This window comes from Crinia signifera, chromosome 4 (assembly GCF_055691185.1).
Source record: "Crinia signifera chromosome 4, ASM5569118v1, whole genome shotgun sequence".
In the NCBI taxonomy this organism is placed as follows: domain Eukaryota; kingdom Metazoa; phylum Chordata; class Amphibia; order Anura; family Myobatrachidae; genus Crinia; species Crinia signifera.
The window spans coordinates 309,954,944-309,970,257 of NC_139220.1; positions in this window are offsets into that span (position 1 = coordinate 309,954,944).

The following is a 15,314-nucleotide window of genomic DNA, read 5'->3' on the forward strand; positions in this document are numbered from 1 at the left end:
TCTCTATCTGTGGCCCCAACAGCGCAGATTGCCATGCTCGTGGCGTGTTTTTTTTTGCAACAAGAAGCAGGTTTGCAGAAAAGAAAAAGTATGGATAAAAAAGGGGGGAACCAGAATAACCTTAGGAGAACAGGAAGTCGAGAGCTGTAACAAGGGATAGTATGGTAATATTAGGACCCTCAGGATAAGGAGGGTGGTAATATGCGTATTAAGTATGTGTGGAAGTGCGTATGGATTTTGTGTCTGGGGGTTCGTGTGTCTCTGTTTTTTTTTTTTTTTTTTTCTTTATGTATATGTAAATTGTAAATTGTGACTGATCACCGGATGAAAATTTTTATATGTGATGTTTTGTTATATGGAAATACAAATAAAGACTCAATTTAAAAAAAAAAAAGAAGCAGGTTTGCAGAAAGTGGGGCCCCATTTTCTGGGTGTGCTGAAGCCAGTGGGTGTGCCCTTTAGGGGGGGCGCAGGGGCTTTGGGTCTCTGTCTGCAGATTATATGCGGTCTGCATGGAGTCTGATCAAACGACACTCCAAAAATGGGCAACGCCTTCAAGGGGACAGGCAAGGGTGCCGAGAGGGGGGGGGAGCAGGTACAGTTTACCCGGGCCCAGGCCTGTCAGGGGGGCCCTGGTCTGGACACACAGTTTTTTTCTTTTAATTTGGTGAGAGTGTGCTGGGTTTGAGTGCGCCGGAGTCAGCTGTTCAGCAGCGGCATTGGGAGTGCGGATGTGGGTGGACGTGGGGGCAGCAGCATCACAGAGATTCTTCTGAGTGTCGTTCCACTCTTCGACTCCAGGGCATAACTTGGGAGTTTACCGTGGCTCGGCGACAGGAGGATACTTAGGGTAGGTAGTTCCTGGGTGCCATCAGGAACTGGGTCAGAGAGAGGCCATCTCCCGCGGGAGTACCACCCACTCCGCAGAATCCAGCCGGCCCCGCTCCCCACCCCAACCACCAGCAGCAGCAGCAGCAGGTGTCAGTGCCATATCTCCAGCCCAGCAGTCCCAGATCTGGTACCCCACCCATGTCCAGGTCACTGTGTTTCAAGGTGGAAGGTGTTTGGCTGGTTGCTCTGTGTCTGCTGCCTCCCTGCATGCTGCTGGGGCTGAGATCCGACTCTGGAAGTCAGCATTTAACCCCTGGCAGAGCATGTACTGTAACTCCATGACAACGAGCATGTTAACCCCTGGCAAAGCATGTAACCCGTGTCAGAGCATGTATATCCATGGCAACGAGCATGTTAACCCTGGCTGAGCATGTAACCCCTGGCAGAGCATGTAACGCCTGGCAGAGCAGGTTAATCCCATGGCATTGAGCATGTTAATCCACTAATTTGCAATGAGCATTACTGTGTGTGGCATAATATGTAATGAGCATTATGGCATGTGGTATAATATGTAATGGGTGCAGTGGTGTAACAACGGGTCCGCAGAGTGTGCGGGGAGCTACGTCTGTGGGGGCCCCAGGAAGTTGTTGTACCGGGGCCCAGGATTTCTCTTGGCGGCCCTGGGGACAGGCACTAATGGACACTAGGGGTCCTACTGAACAAGGAGTATGCAACCCCTGGCAACTAGCATGAAGGTGAAAAAATGGGGGAGGGGGGGTCACTCACCATCGAATGATTTTTCACCCGTTCGCTAATATAAAAGTCTAGACTGACTTTTATTATGGCCACAGATCGCCGAATTCAGGGAGGGCGCTGTGGTCATGTGATGTCAGCCACCCGCTCTGAGCAGTCAAGGACACGCTTGCCTCTGCAGGGATACGCCCAGCATTTTTATTTCACTCTTGGGTGTTACACCAATCCAATTAAAAAACTTAGTTAAAACTAGATTGTACTTTATTTCTTCAATTAGCTTATTGATCTTTGGTTGCTGCCAATCATCATAGAGGACATAACCTACAGGCACCATGGATAATACAGTGCATGGATCCTTGGATAATACAGTGCATGGATCCTTTTCTCGTCTTCTCTCGCTCTTGTTCCCTTACTGACTACACTATCTCGGCTTTTCCTCTTTCTGACCATCACCTCATCTCCTTCTCCCTCACTGCTTCCCCCTCTCCCACTCCCCCTCGCATTGTCTCACGGCATAACGTCAACACACTTGATCTTGCTGCCTTCTCTAACACGCTGTGTCCTCTTCTCGCCCCAATCACCACCATGTCCTGCCCGAACCTCGCCGCCTCCTTCTATAATGACACCCTATCTTCGACATTGGACTCTGCCTGCCCTCCATCCTCTATCCCCCTTCGATGCTCCAACCCCCAACCGTGGCACTCGCCTATCACCCGATTCCTTAAAAAGTGCTCTCGCACTGCTGAGCGCTTCTGGAAGAAATCACGCTCCCTCGCGGATTATCTCCATTTCAAATTCATTCTCTCCTCCTTCAGCTCTGCCCTTGCTCTGGCCAAGGAATCCTACTTTAAGTCCCTCATCCTTTCCCAATCATCCAATCCCCGCAGGCTCTTCGCCACCTTCAACTCCTTGCTCTCCCCCCCTCCTCCAGCTCTTCCGTCCTCCATCGTAGCCGCTGATTTTGCTACCTACTTTTCAACCAAAATCTCCTCTCTCAGGACTGCCATCACTGCTGCCATGACCCCACCCTCTCCCTCCTCCCCTCCTACATCCCCACTCCCCTCCTTCCAACCCCTGTCCTCATTTTACCCCACCACTGCTGCTGAAGTCCACTCTATCCTTCAATCCGCTTCTCCCTCCACCTGCCCGCTTGATCCTATCCCCTCCAATATTATCCGTCGTCTCAGTCCGTCAGTCTGCTCTCACCTGGCTCACCTGTTTAATCTTTCCCTATCCTCTGGGATCTTCCCTTCCTCCTTCAAACACGCTCTTGTCTCCCCAATTCTCAAAAAAACAAATCTGGACCCCAACTCCCCATCCAACTACAGGCCCATCTCCCTCCTCCCTTTTGCCTCCAAACTCCTAGAACGTCTGACCTATAATCGTCTCCTAAACCACCTTACTGCTAACTCCATTCTCGACCCCCTCCAATCCGGGTTCCGCCCTTTACATTCCACTGAAACTGCCCTGACCAAAGTCACTAACGATCTAATATCGGCTAAATCCAAAGGCCTCTTCTCTATCCTCATCCAGCTTGATCTGTCAGCTGCCTTTGACACTGTTGACCACCCTCTCCTGCTCAACACACTCCGCTCCTTTGGCATCACTGGCACGGTATTCTCCTGGTTCACCTCATACCTCTCCGATCGCTCCTTCTCCGTCTCCACTCCGAGCTCCTCCTCTCCTACTACCCCGCAGCCAGTCGGTGTTCCCCAAGGGTCTGTCCTTGGCCCTCTCCTCTTCTCTCTCTACACCACCTCTCTGGGCACTCTCATCAGCTCCTATGGTTTTCATTACCACCTTTATGCTGATGATACCCTAATCTATCTCTCTTCCCCCGATCTATCCCCATCACTCCTGTCCAAGGTCTCTGAATGCCTCACAGCCATCTCAGCCTGGATGACCCAACGCTTCCTGAAGCTAAACATGGCTAAAACTGAACTTCTAATCTTCCATCCCCCGAACATCCCCTCTTCTCCCACTATCTCCATCAGTATTGGTGAAACCGAGATCACCTCCACCGACCAAACGCGCTGCCTTGGTGTCATCATTGACTCCTCCCTCTCTTTCACCCCCCACATTCGTGCTCTCTCACAGTCTTGCCGCTTTCACCTACGCAACATCTCACGCATCAGACCATTCCTCTCCACTGACGCGACCAAAATTCTCATTCACTCTCTTGTCATCTCCCGCCTTGACTACTGCAACATCCTTCTCTCCGGGCTACCTCTCACCCGCCTCGCACCTCTCCAATCCATTCTTAACGCTGCTGCTAGGCTCATCTTCCTCTCCCGCCGCTCTACCTCCGCCTCCCCCCTCTGTCTATCTCTTCACTGGCTCCCCATTCCTTTCCGAGTTCTCTTTAAACTCCTCACCACCACCTACAAAGCTCTCTCCTCCTCCACCGCTCCTTACCTCTCTTCACTGATCTCTATCCACACTCCCTCCCGTCCTCTTCGCTCCATCACTGACCGCCGACTGACCTCTCACCTAATCACCTCCTCCCACTCCCGTGTCCAAGACTTCTCTCGCGCTGCCCCCCTGCACTGGAACAACCTCCCGCCACCCATCAGGCTTTCTGATTCCCTTACCTCCTTCAAGCGCTCCCTCAAAACCCACTTTTTTCGACTAGCCTATCCCTCCTCCTAACCTCTTTTGATCCTCTTATCCTGCCTCCGTTCCCCTCCGTTCCTACTTATCCTATTGTTTTTCGTTCGTCCACCCACCTATTTTTAGTATGTTAACTCTTATGAGTAGGGCCCTCCTTCCTCACGTACTCACCCTACCTCTTTACCTCACCTGTGCTCCTGTCCTGTTCTTCCCTTCCTCTACTTCATCTTTAGTCTCCTTGACAATTTTGACACCTACTTCTGAACTGATGCTGATTTTAGTTCTACCAGCTATACCCCCATTTATACTGTATTTTTCAACACACCCTGTACGTTACCTCGTCATTTTTTTTTTGTTTGCTATGTACGGCGCTGCGGACACTTTGCGGCGCCATATAAATAAACGTACTACTACTACTACTTTTCTGCGCGGAATTCATGCCGTATTTGGACGTGTGCGGCATTCGCACACGCGCAAACACAATACATCGGCCGCTCCGACCGAACATGCAGCCATTTGACTCAATCAGAATAAGGGCCTATGAGGAGGACCAGGTGGCAGCAGGGTTCACCGGGATCAGCGTAGAGGGAGAACTGTCAGTGGTATTTTGAATTTAGCACTGTCCGCAAGACAATCGGAGCACCAGCAGGGGTCCCTTCTTATTTTGGTAGACCCGTAATTTCTGATGGCAGCCCTGTCTCTCAGCACAGTGCTGAGAGACAGGGCTGCCATCAGAAACAGTGCTGAGAGAGAGAGAGAGAGAGAGAGAGAGAGAGAGAGAGAGAGAGAGAGAGAGAGAGGGGATAGTCGGGAGGAGGAGAGTATAAATGGGAGAGCAAATTCTCCAGACTGAGGACAAATGCAATGACAATTTCTTTGTGATGGAAACAGATATTGGTGACTACTCAATTACAGAAGACGGTCATAGAGATGAAATATTTGTCTCTGCAGAAGAAATGTATTTCTTCAGCCCTCTTCGCCTTTAGATGACACCCTGCTCCCTCATGCTCCATTTAATTAATAAAACTTGATCATCCTCCTATTTTCTGGCTTGCAACCCCAGGAAGCCCAACGGTGCGGGAGCCAGCAATTTGGACAGTTTCTATGGAAACACTGAACTATGGTACCTGGAGCATTTATCAGCTCTGGAACAAACATCACATTATTTGAATGAACTGATTTGTCCCTGGAAATGTCCCTGGAAATGTCCACATTTTCCAAAATGTACTAAATGTACAGAACCATTCCTTGTATTCTGTAATGTGGGCATCATTTCTCCTTCCCTTGCTGCACTTGACTATGTGGCTCAGTATTTTTCCAAGTTTATCCATCCCCATTTAACGTCTTCTCCCTTCAGGCTACCTACTGTACTACTTCCCCCCTTCCCCACCACCTTCTCTCCTATCTAGTGTTGAAGCCCATGTCTTTTTTATCTTCTTCTCCACCTCCCCCATTGCCCCTGCTCTCTTCTACCTTCTCTCCTGTATAGTGTTGAAGTCCATGCCCTTCTCTATTCCTCTGCACCCTCCACCACATCAATTGCCCTTTTTTACTTCCACCTTCTCTCTGGTCTAGTGTTGACATTCATGCAATAAAACATAGAAACATAGAATGTGACGGCAGATAACAACCACTTGGCCCATCTAGTCTGCCCCTTTTTTAGACATGTTACCTCAAACCATATTTGATCCTCATTTTTTTGTAAAGAAATCAATATGCCTATCCCAAGCATGTTTACATTGTACTACTGTATTTGCCTCTACCACCTCTGATGGGAGGCTATTCCACTTATCTACTACTCTTTCTGTGAAGTAATTCTTCCTCAAATTTCCCCTTCCTCCCCTGAATCTTCCTCCCTCTAGTGTCAGTGCATGTCCTTGTGTTCTGCTGCTCCTCTTCCTGTGAAGAATGTCTCCCACCTGTAGCTTGTTAAAACCCTTGATATATTTAAAAGTTTCTCTCTTGCTCTGTGCCCTCCCCCTAGCTCATTGAACCCCTTCCTTTCCACCATCACTCCTGTATAGTATTCATACCATGCCCTCCTCACTTCTTCTGTGCCCCCCCTTACCTCAATGGACCCCTTCCTTTCCACCTTTTCTCCTGTCTAGTGTTGAAATCCATGCCCTTCTCTCTTCTTCTGCGCCATCCTCCTCCCATTGGACCCCTTCCCTTCCACCTTCTCTCTTGTCTAGTGTTGAAATCCATGCCCTTCACTCTTCTTCTGCACCCTCCTCCTCCCATTGGACCCCTTCCCTTCCACCTTCTCTCTGGTCTAGTGTTAACATTCAAGCCCTTCTCTCTTCCTAGGCGCCCTCACCCTCCCTCAATGGACCCCTTCCCTTTCACCTTTTCTCCTGGCTAGTGATGAAGTCCATGCCCTTCTCTTTTCTTCTGCACCCTCCTTCTCCCCACTGGACCCCTTCCCTTCTACCTTCTCTCCTATCTATTGTTGAAGTCCATGCCCTTCTCCCTTCTTCTGCACCTCCACCTCCCCATTGGACCCCTTCCCTTCCACCTTCTCTCTTGTCTAGTGTTGAAATACATGTCCTTCCCTCTTCTTCTGCACCCTCCCTCCCATTGGACCCCTTCCCTTCTACTTTCTCTCCTGTCTAGTGTTAAAGTCCATGCTCCTCTCTGGTCTTCTGTGTCCTCCATCTCCCCCACTGCCCCCTTGTCTCCCACTCTGTGTTCAATCCATCTTCACTCACTGGTTCTCCTGTTTCTCTCCTCTTGTATGTTACCCTCATCCTTAAAACATGTCCACCTCATTTCCTCTCTTGCCACTCTACCTTTGCTACCCCCATCCTTAACACAAATATAAGCGTCTCTAGCTCACATATAAATCCTGCAACCAACCTGTATTCCCTACATCTCATTTTCAGCTTTCTCCTGCCCTCTCCACTCTTCCAGTGACCACCCTCATCTGCTCCTCCCTGATACCCCCTTCCCATTCTGCCATCCAGGATTTCTTCTGGGTCCCAGCCTTCAATTGCAGTGTTAACCTCACTTCTTGATTGTAAATCCCCCCCCCCCCCCCAAGATCTCCATCCTTTGCCCTCCCCTACTCTGCCCTCCTCCCCCTTGTGTCCAAACTTACCTCCTCTAGGTTGTAACCTCTTATAGCCCTCTCCCCCTCAGTAATCTCTGCATATTGTCATTATTTATGTAATGTCATAGCAGCTGTTCAGAGTATACGTAATCATTGCATAAGGCAAACGTTGGGAAACATATGGGGTGGGATGTATCACATGGTATATGCATTATGTAAAACAAGACACACTGCGCCCTGTGTGGAATCAGGTGCCTTCATTAAACAGTCTTTATTGATCTATGTGCCGGATTCGGCATGGGTCGCTAATGCGAGAAAAAGCAGCTGTCTGTAAACAAGAAAGAAACAATACATGCCCCTTGCAAAATGGTGAATGTGTGTGTGTGTGTCCCAGGGTGTTGCTTCAACAAGATGGAGGTCATGGCACACCATCACCCCCAGCTCTCATTTGACACTTTAAGCCTCATCTGGTTCTTTGGGTTCCCTCTTGACCAGGGATCTCTCCCTAGTATACACTCAAAAGGTCAACATAAATTTGGTCGACATGCATTGTGTCAACCACTAAAAGTTGACATGGATTAAGTCGACACATGGAATAGGTCGACGTGGCTAAGGTCGACAGGGTTGGAATCATTAGGTCAACGATGGCTAGGTCGAGTTTTTCAGTTTTTTTTTTTAAAACCGACATGTGTCGGCAAACGGTATTTCACTATTCACAATTGGGGCGTGGATAGAGAATATAATACATAGGGGGAGGGGCCCTAAACTGCACACCCTGGACATATGAGGTGCTACCTGCTGAGACTTGTAGTGCAGCAAGCAGGAGGAGGAGTTTGCAGGTGCACACTAAATATATATGCTAGACCTTTTAATATCTTGCTATATTGCATTTGAGGTTATTAGCATAGTAATGGCCATTAGTATGGGCTTGTCCACCGCATCCAGGTTACCTCAATAGGACAAGTCCCTAACACTACTCTGGGACAGGTCCAGGGCACAGGGCCCCCCAGGCCAGCCCAGCAGAACCACCCCATGGCATCACATTAGTGTGAAATTAAAGTGATAGTAAAAGGGATAGGGGAAATTATATGTGACTAGGTGATTCATCGCGCCCTACGGGCACTCTTCACACCGTCGTAAGGGGCTGCGCCCCCTTAATTTGTGAACATTTGTATATGAGAAAGATGGTTAGAATTGTATGACAGATGCCTGTATTGCAACTTGAGTTATAGGTGAAATGTGTTAAATAGAGAGCATATGATGTGGAAGGGGGTGTGTATTGTTTTGTTTAATTAAAAAGCGGTTACAGAGTAAGATGTTCATTGATAGTGTGGATGGTACAGTGACATTTGTGGGTGTGGGGGGGGGGGCTGTGTGTGCATGTTGTTTAGGTGTGTGTGTGTGTGTGTGTGCAATAGTATAGTAGGGTGTTTTTGAGTCAGCGACTCCCCACTGGCGGAGGTCACAACACAGGAAAACAGGAGGCTGGGTAGTGATAGGGGTGTGTGGGCATAAGGGGGACTAAAGAGGAGGGTGGGAGATACTGTGCAGCTTCTGCCAGTGGGTGAGGGTCCAGTGTGGCAGTACAGGAGTACAGGATGGTGGCCCTGAGTCAGTGTCTCCTCCTACTGGGCGGGAGTTAGTGTCCATGAGAGCAGGTGGCTGGGCTATGAGGCATGATAGGGGCATGTGGGCAAAACAGCGTCAGCGACTCCCCAGTGATGGAAGTTACGGTTCAGGAGAGCAGGAAGCTGGGTAGTGATAGGGGTGTGTGAGTATTCGGGGGACTAAAGAGGGGCTTAGGGGTGCCGTGAATTGTGGGAGGGGCGCGAGGGGTGCCGTGAATCAAGGGAGGGAGGGGGCGCAGGTGTCCGCGAATCGCGGGAGAGGGCGGGGGTCTGCAAAGCGTTGGTAGGGGGCGTGAATTGCGGGAGGGGGGGTTGCGAAGTGCGGGAGGGTGTGTGTGCGGGGGGTGACTTGAATCGTGGGAGGGGGCGTGAATCGTGGGAGGGGGGTGCGCGGGGGGTCCGTGAATTGCGGGAGAGGGGGGCACGGGGCGCGATGAATCACCTAGTTGGTTATATATTCTTGTAGAAGGATGGTAGGATGTTGCTGTCATTCAGAATGCATTTACATAAACAGTAATAGTAGCAGTAAAAGATCTGACTTTAAACACCTACAGTAAAACAGGTGTTATATATTATACAAAGAATTGGTTGATGATGTGTAGGTTGACGTGCACATAATTGTCACTGGAAAAAAATTGCACCAAGAAAAAATCAACACAGAAAGGTCAACACATGTAAATGTTGACATAAGTGTGGCACTTCATTGGTGTCCATGTCAACACATGAGAATGAATATGAAAACATTCAAAAAAGAAAAATAAATCTTCAAAAACTCATGTCAACCTTTTTCATTGTCGACCATAGCCGTGTCAGTGTTTTGCATGTGCCATTTAATCCTGGGGTTGCCATGAATCGCGAGCGGGGGTGGGGGAGAGGGAGGAGGTGAGGGGTGTCCGCGAATCAAGGGAGGAGGGGTCGTGGGTGGATGCCGTGAATTGCGGGAGGGGGGGTCGCGGGGGGGTGTGGGTGCCGCGAATCGTGGGAGGGGGGACGCGGGGGGTTGCAGTGAATCGTGGGAGGGTGAGTCGGGGGGGCGGGGGGTTTGCCGCAATGACAGGAGGGGGGGTCAGGGGGGGGAATCGCGGTAGGGGCGGTCGCGGGGGGTGGGGGGTACTGCGAACCGCGGGAGGGGGGGCCCGGGGGGTTGGTGCAAATCGTGGGAGAGGGGGTCGCGGGGTGGGGCCACAAATCGCGGGAGTGGTCGCGAATTGCAGGGGGTGTGCTGCGAATCGCGGGAGGGGGGTCGCCGGGGGTGCCGCGAATCGCCACAAGAAAAAAATCAACATAGAAAGGTCAACACATGTAAATGTTGACATAAGTGTGCACTTCATTGGTGTCCATGTCGACACATGAAAATGAATATGAAAACATTGAAAAAGTGAAAAATAAATCTTCAAAAACTCATTGTCGACCATAGCCATGTCAGTGTTTTACATGTGCCATTTAATCGTGGGGTTGCCGTAAATGGGGGGGGGGGGGGGGGGGTGCATACCTCCCAACATGACCCTCTCAAGGAGGGATACATTGCTCTGTTTCTGGACTTTCTTCTTAATTTATGGATTACCATCACCTTTCTTATTAATTACCCTGTTTAAAACAGGTGATGACAATCATATATTAAGATGGAAGTCCACAAACAGAGCATTCTGTCCCTCCTGGAGAGGGTCATGTTGGGAGGTATGGAGGTGTGGGGCGCTCACCTGGTGTGTCTGGTGAGTAGCTGTGTCTTTGCTGTGTAACATGGAGAGGCAGAGGGTGTCTGCTCTGGCACTGTGGGCTCACTGGGCTGGTTCTCTGTCATGTGAGTCAGTCATGTGAGTCAGAGGCTCCACCCAGCGTTACAGCTTCAGACACACTTTGAGTGACAGATGTAGCCAAATATATAAGAGATAGGACTTACCTAGGTAAGAAGTAATAATAAATGTGAAGGGTGCTACATATATATTAAACAAACTAAAGGGGTGATTGAAAGTATACGATATGATGCCATGGAGCAGCCCAGCAACAGCAGCCCAAAGAGCCCAGCGCCCCAAACACAGTCCTACAGACTAACACTCAGCATATATGTATAGTAGGACTTACCTCCATGGCATCATATCGTATACTTTCAATCACCCCTTTAGTTTGTTTAATATATATGTAGCACCCTTCACATTTATTATTACTTCTTACCTAGGTAAGTCCTATCACATATAATTTCCCCTATCCCTTTTACTATCACTTTAATTTCACACTAATGTGATGCCATGGGGTGGTTCTGCTGGGCTGGCCTGGGGGGCCCTGTGCCCTGGACCTGTCCCAGAGTAGTGTTAGGGACTTGTCCTATTGAGGTAACCTGGATGCGGTGGACAAGCCCATACTAATGGCCATTACTATGCTAATAACCTCAAATGCAATATAGCAAGATATTAAAAGGTCTAGCATATATATTTAGTGTGCACCTGCAAACTCCTCCTCCTGCTTGCTGCACTACAAGTCTCAGCAGGTAGCACCTCATATGTCCAGGGTGTGCAGTTTAGGGCCCCTCCCCCTATGTACTATATATTGTGTATTCATACACATTGGAAGGAACTAGAGACGCCTTCCTCCTTAACTAGCACCCCACCCACCTGTCCCAGATTGATTTTAAATAGGTTGGAGTCCCAACATTCAAGACTGCACACCTCAGCTTGGCACTATGAGGGTAAGGCCTACTATACATATATGCTGAGTGTTAGTCTGTGGGACTGTGTTTGGGGCGCTGGGCTCTTTGGGCTGCTGTTGCTGGGCTGCTCCATGGCATCATATCGTATACTTTCAATCACCCCTTTAGTTTGTTTAATATATATGTAGCACCCTTCACATTTATTATTACTTCTTACCTAGGTAAGTCCTATCACATATAATTTCCCCTATCCCTTTTACTATCACTTTAATTTCACACTAATGTGATGCCATGGGGTGGTTCTGCTGGGCTGGCCTGGGGGGCCCTGTGCCCTGGACCTGTCCCAGAGTAGTGTTAGGGACTTGTCCTATTGAGGTAACCTGGATGTGGTGGACAAGCCCATACTAATGGCCATTACTATGCTAATAACCTCAAATGCAATATAGCAAGATATTAAAAGGTCTAGCATATATATTTAGTGTGCACCTGCAAACTCCTCCTCCTGCTTGCTGCACTACAAGTCTCAGCAGGTAGCACCTCATATGTCCAGGGTGTGCAGTTTAGGGCCCCTCCCCCTATGTACTATATATTGTGTATTCATACACACTGGAAGGAACTAGAGACGCCTTCCTCCTTAACTAGCACCCCACCCACCTGTCCCAGATTGATTTTAAATAGGTTGGAGTCCCAACATTCAAGACTGCACACCTCAGCTTGGCACTATGAGGGTAAGGCCTACTATACATATATGCTGAGTGTTAGTCTGTGGGACTGTGTTTGGGGCGCTGGGCTCTTTGGGCTGCTGTTGCTGGGCTGCTCCATGGCATCATATCGTATACTTTCAATCACCCCTTTAGTTTGTTTAATATATATATAGCACCCTTCACATTTATTATTACTTCTTACCTAGGTAAGTCCTATCACATATAATTTCCCCTATCCCTTTTACTATCACTTTAATTTCACACTAATGTGATGCCATGGGGTGGTTCTGCTGGGCTGGCCTGGGGGGCCCTGTGCCCTGGACCTGTCCCAGAGTAGTGTTAGGGACTTGTCCTATTGAGGTAACCTGGATGCGGTGGACAAGCCCATACTAATGGCCATTACTATGCTAATAACCTCAAATGCAATATAGCAAGATATTAAAAGGTCTAGCATATATATTTAGTGTGCACCTGCAAACTCCTCCTCCTGCTTGCTAGAGAATATAATAGTGTGCAGAGCGCAGCGAGCCATGTTAACATTTGTCGACCTTCCAACGATGTCGACCTATTTCATGTGTTGATCTAAGCCCCTGTTGACCTCATGTATGTTGACGCAATGACCACACCCCTGTAGATCAGCCAATTAGCAGCCATACTGAGTTACTGTTAGGCCTGATTCTCACAACAGTCCCTGATGCCAGCAATACATTAGTGTAACACGTCATTATACCCTTGGGACTGATCGTCCCGTTTCCTGGATTTATTTTTTTTAAAATAAAGAATCTACGGGCTAAATTTACTAACGTTTCTCAAAGTGTAAAGTGGCGAAGTTGCCCATAGCAACCAATCAGACACTGTCTACCATTTTCTAGGATACAATAAATAAATAATAGCTGGAACCTGTGTGTAAATATGCTAATGCAGCAGGAGGCGGCTGATGTAAATAGGCTCCTCCTGCTGGCATGTGTGGTCCAATGCTGAGCCTGAGGACATGTTGGCGGGTCATGAAAACATCGGACCTCTAGGTCAGACATGGCCAAAGTATGGCCCTCCAGCTGTTGTGAAACTACAAGTCCCACAATGCCTTGCCACCCTTTTGCTATTAGAAAATGCTAAAACTATGGCAAGGCATGCTGGGAAGTGTAGTCTCACAACAGCTGGAGGGCCATAGTTTGGACATGCCTGGACTAGGTGATCTGTGTTTTCATATTTCTGTGGACAGTAGATCTTCGCAGGAAGAGGCAGGTACTGGCTTCAGCGCTCCTACAAAATGGCTTCAGAAGGTCCCACTCAAAATGGCTGCCCTCAGTGATTATATTGGACATATAGATATATTGGTGCTTATCCAGTATTGTAGTTAGCTAACTTGGGTTGTGAGTGAAGTTGTTATAATTACATCGGACATCAATGCAATCGATAATTTATTGGTATTCAACCAATATGGCCCTGGGTCAGAAATTTGTGCAACACCGATATTTACTACAGTTACTCAACAGTTGAAAAGCCAGAGGGGCATTCAAAACGTGGCTTGCGGGCCAAACGTAGGCTGCCATGACTTCAATTAGGCCCGCCAACCGTACTACTCCTGTGTATCTTCGCCCCACAACTTCCTGATAGTAGCGCTCAACCTCTGAAGGCCATATGTACTAAGCTTGAAATGTGATACAATGGAGTGATAAACCACCAGCCAATCAGCTCCTAACTGCCATGTCACAGGCTGGGTTTGAAATAGAACAGGTAGGATATCCCTCTTACCCAGCTCTGGTCCTGCCTCCCAGTTGAAGACAAAAGGTAGTGTTGACCATCGATGACTAACATTGATGGTCAATGATGGTTTTGATCATTCAAGGAGAAATCAATGGTGGGATATCAACGGTTTGCATTTTGCCCATGTGCAGTTGGCACCTTCGCAAAGTGCGCTTGCGTTTCACCATCTGGCTCAGCCATCGATATTATACCACCAAAGTTGAGACTACTTATCCTTTGGGCTCAAAACTGCAATGGTTGCTACAACATCGATGTTAAGTTTGGTTTTACTGTTTCTTAGACCAACTCAGAAGAAAACGCTGTAACTGAGAATAAATGTGTGACCTAACTACTCCTTAATATTACGGCATGCCAAGGGAAATGTTGCCACCCCCTGGTCTAGACAATGCAAACAACAACAACAACGATACTTTATAATTGTATGTCTGTAACATCGTTTAATTGTGTCCTCAGCGCAGGGATTAATAACTAACGTATCATCAATCTTTGAACTTCCGTGTAAAGCCCAGAATTAATCCAACTTCCAGGGAACCGTTCTCTCTGGCCTGTTGATAAGAAATGTCTTCAGATATTTCCTGAGAAATTGTCGCTGTCACTTTTCTGACTGCCGGAGGGAAGGAACTGATCCTGTCCGAGCCACGGACTGTGACATAACCTGTGTATAAGTTACTATTTTACAGATGCTTTCTGCTTTACTGACTTATTTGCCAAGAGCAATAACCTGGGTTGAACTAAATAGTTTGAGACATGAAGGAATGAGAGGAACTACAGTGGGTGCAAGGGGTTCCATTGCTAAGGGGCACGGGGCATAATATAAACCGAGGCAATGTTTGGTGGCATAATTTAAATAAAGAGGCAATGTAATGTGGCATAATATCAACTGAGGCACTGGATATCATAATGTGAATTGGGGATACTGTGCAGCATAAGGGTATGGTAGAAGGCAGGGGTGGCCGGACTTTTGAAACCTGGGATTTACTCTTTTGTACACTTACTTACTGGTGATCTACCGGCATCTAACCCTGTGCAAAATATTCCCCTCCCAGTGCAATACGCCCTTTACACATTATGCCACATGGAATAAGCCAAAATTCACATTATGCCACAGAGTAGGAGCCAAAATTCAGGGACAGTAGGGACAGTGAGCGTGACAACAGGGACTTAGGGACAGAGAGAGTGACAGCAGGGACATATGGACAAAAAGTGTCAGAAGGGATAGAGCGAGTGACAGCTGGGACAGAATGTGACAGCTGGACATAGGGACAGACAGAGTAACAGCAGGGACATAGGATAGAGAGAGTGGCGGTAAGGACAGAAAAAATGACAGC